The 3,828-nt window shown below is 35.7% G+C and overlaps 1 pseudogene; it reads right to left on the bottom strand.

The window, feature by feature from the left end:
* Nucleotides 1-947: 947 nt before the first annotated feature.
* LOC102858730 lies at nucleotides 948-2,749 on the bottom strand (annotated as a pseudogene).
* Nucleotides 2,750-3,828: the final 1,079 nt, after the last annotated feature.

The raw sequence follows: 3,828 nt of genomic DNA, 5'->3' as shown, positions 1-3,828 counted from the left end.
CAAATAGGTGGATTAACACAGTGACTGCAGCAAAGGACTCAAGTATGTCAGAGATTGTGAGGATGGCCTGAATATGGACAAGGTTCAGATCTATTGTTCACAGAGTTTCTATGGGTCACACTTGACTCTACGACAGCCCCTTATAGCAACAAGGAAGTATTAAACTGTTTTCCATAGTGATTGCACCATTTTACATTTCCATCAGCAGTGTAGGAGACTTCTAATCTCTCCACACCCTCACCAGCATTTGTTGTTTGAAGTCTTATTTACATTGCTGTTGTTGCTGCAATGAGATGATCTCTCACCATTGTTCTGATTTGCATCTAACAGCTAATGATCTTAAGCATTCCTTTGTGTGTTTGTTGGCCATCTGAATGTCTTCTTCAGTGGAGTGTCTTTCCATGTCCTCTGACTTTTTTTTGTTTGGGTTGTTTATCTTTTTCATGTTAAAGGGTTAGAGTTTTTTTATAATTTTTCAAGATTAGTCCATTTTCAGATCTATCATTGCTAAACATTTTTTACCCAATCTGTAGGTTTTCATTCTTCTGTCTTCATTCTTTTGGAGAAGTCTTTTGATACATATAGGGATTTCATTTTTAGGAGGCCCCAATCATCTAGTAACTCTCTGTTGACATGCATTTTCAGTTATATTTGGTAGTCTATTTAAGCCATTGATTAGGACCACTCAGTTTGTTCCCATTTATTCAGTGATGAACTTTAGTTTTAGGTTTTATGCCTAGATTCTTGGTATATTTTGAGTTTAGTTGTGTGAGGTGTTATTTTTTTTAAGTCATTTATTGTAAAATAATTTACAAATATCTTGCTTTCTTTAGTAATTTGAACAATGGACCAACAATCTTCTGACTAGGACAGCATTAAGCATAATGAAATCAACTGGCTTAACTTTTCTTCTTTACCTCTTGTCTGAGGATTACACTTGATTTTCATTAATCCAGAGCTGCAGCACCAGAGATGATTTCAATCAATACCTTTGTGATGGCAGCTTGAATGGCAAAGTCAGTTTGTCCATCATCTCAGAGTCATTCTTGCTGGCATTGTCCATGGCTGTCATCCTTTCATCTTGCTCACTAGTGGTGGACTCCTTCAGAGAGTAATAGAGATTTTTGCCAGATTGTATTATTGGTAATTTTGTAGCAAATCAAACTCAATATCATCATAGATACTCATGCTTTCAGCACTTGCAGTGATATTAGGGGAAAATACATACGTTTTACAGGAGATAACAGACCAGAATTCATAACTAGAGTTCAGCAAGCCAAAGGCAATATTGATGCATCTCCCAAAGTAGGAGGCTTCCTTCTCACTTCTTTAAATGTCACCAGAAATTGGTCAGAATGAATCCTATGCAGGATGACCCTGATTTTATCTCCAATCCCAGCAATCACGATTTTTTTTTCTTGTGTACTGTCAAATCGGATGCAACTGGCATAGCAGGAGATTGCACCTCCTTCTTGAATAGCAGGGCATCTGGTGGATTGGAATTACATGCCTTCAGGATTGCAGTGCAGCTTGTGTGTGTGTGTGTGTGTGTGTGTGTGTGTGTGTGTGATCTGAAGCATGACTTTTATTTCAGATTTGTGGAAATAGCCATTTTTCTAGCACTTTTTGTTAAAAAGTTTGTCTTTTTCCCACTACATGGATTTTACTTCTTAGTCAAAGATCAGTTATCCATAGGTTAATGGATTTATTTCTAAATTGTCAATACTGCCTATTAGTCTGTGTTTATTTTGCTGTACCACAAGAAGCTATTTTGATTACTGTGGCTTATACGAAGTGTTGAGCTCAGAAGCGTGAAGGCCTCCTACTTTGTTTTCCTTATTCTGTCACACTTTGCTTATAAAGGGTCTCTTTCTTTTCCATAGAAAGTTGGTGATTATTTTTTTCCATCTCTTTTATGAATGGTGACAGGATCTGATGAAGTTGCACTGTATCTATAGATAGATTTTGGTAGTGTTGCCATTTGCACAATAGTAAATCTTCCAATCCATGAGCTTGGTTATTGTTGTTTGTTGTTATGTGCCACCGAGTCGCTTGTGACTCATAGCAACCCTATGTGTAAGCCTCTTCAGAATTTTTGTAGTAATATTTTGTAGTTTGCTTTGTATAAGTCTTATGTATCTCTGATTAGATTTATTCCTAAATCATTCCTCACTTGGGTGATTATTCTAAATGATATATTTTATTTCCTTTTACATATTCTCTTTCTATACTAGAGTAAGCCAACTAATTTTTGTATGTTGTTCTTATACACTGCCACTTATCTTGATCAGTCAATTAGATCCTGACAAGTCTTTGGTACTTTCAATGTGTAGGATGTTATTAAAGACCTCATTTTTGCCAATTTGGATGTCTTTTATTTACTTTTCTTGTCTTTTTACTTTGTCTAGAACTTCCAATACAATATTGAATAAGAATAGTGATAAAAGACATCCTTGTCTGGTTCTCATTCACAGAAGAAATGCCTTTTATCCCTCTGCATTGAATGTAATGTTGTCCATTGGTCTTGCATATAGGCTTTTTAAATCATGTTGAAGAATTTCCCTTCTCTTCCTATTTAGTTGAATATTTTTATCAGCAAAGGGCATTGAATTTCATAAAAGGTCTTTTCTACATCAATTTATATGATCGTGTGGTTATTTTGCTTTGTTTTATATTTATGTAGTGAATTACACTGATTTTCAAATGTTGAACCATCTTTGCATAACTGATATGAATCTCACCTAATCATGGTGAATGATTTTTTTCTCTCTTTTTTTAAATTAATTTTAATGAAAGCTTACAGAGACTTTGGATTTCTATTCATTCATTGTTGCACTTTTCTCCCTACCCATCCCTTCCCCCCAGTTTTTCCATTGTTATACAATCCCACCCTTCAAGTCCACTCCACTATGCAGCCTTCATTCTGGACTCCTGTCATGACAATAATACCTAATCATAGATCCCTTTAAAACAGTTATCTCCCTCATCTGTTTCAATGCCGTTTACATTGTGTATTCCCTCTTTCTCAGTCTCCCCTCAACCCCATTTCAGTACTGTTTTAAAACAGTAGCACTATGCAATGATGTCCTTTTATGACCGAGATATTTCACTCAGCATAATGTCCTTCAGGGTCACCCATTTTGTACAATATTTCATGAGTATCTTGTTTTTCAATGCAGCATAGTATGCCATTGTGTGAATATACCATACCTTCTCTATACATTTATTTTTTGATGGGTACTTAGTTTATTTCCAACTCTTTGCTATTGTGAACAAAGCAGCAATAAACATGTGTGTACATATATCTGCTAGGGTGGGGCAGTTATGGTTACTTTAGGGTATATTCCTAGCAATGGAATTGCTGGGTTAATGGTTTTCTATTTGCAACTTTTTGAAAAAGCACCACACTGCCTTCCACAGTGATTGCACCATTTTACACTCCCACCAACAGTGAATAAGGGTTCCAGTTTCTCTGCAACCTCACCAGCATTTGATGTTTGCTTTTCTGTTAAATTTTGCTATTGTTACTGGGGTGAGATATCTCATAGTTGTTTTTATTTGCATCTCTCTTAGAGCTAGAGATTTTGAACATTTCTTCATGTGTTTGTTGGCCATCTGAATGTCTTCTTTGGTGAAGTGTCTGTTCATGTCCTATGCCCATTTTTCAATTGGGTTATTTATCTTGTTGTAGTGCTCAGGTATTTTATAAATTCTAGATAAAAGTCCCTTATCTTACATGTCATTACCAAATATTTTTTTCTCTGTGGTTTGCCTTTCTACACTGTTAGAGAAGTTTTTGGATGTGCATAGGGACTTGATTCTTAGAAG

This window comes from Elephantulus edwardii, unplaced genomic scaffold (genome assembly GCF_000299155.1).
Source record: "Elephantulus edwardii isolate Elephantulus edwardi_28Jun2011 unplaced genomic scaffold, EleEdw1.0 scaffold00266, whole genome shotgun sequence".
NCBI classification, from domain to species: domain Eukaryota; kingdom Metazoa; phylum Chordata; class Mammalia; order Macroscelidea; family Macroscelididae; genus Elephantulus; species Elephantulus edwardii.
This window is presented reverse-complemented; position numbering and strand designations above follow the sequence as displayed.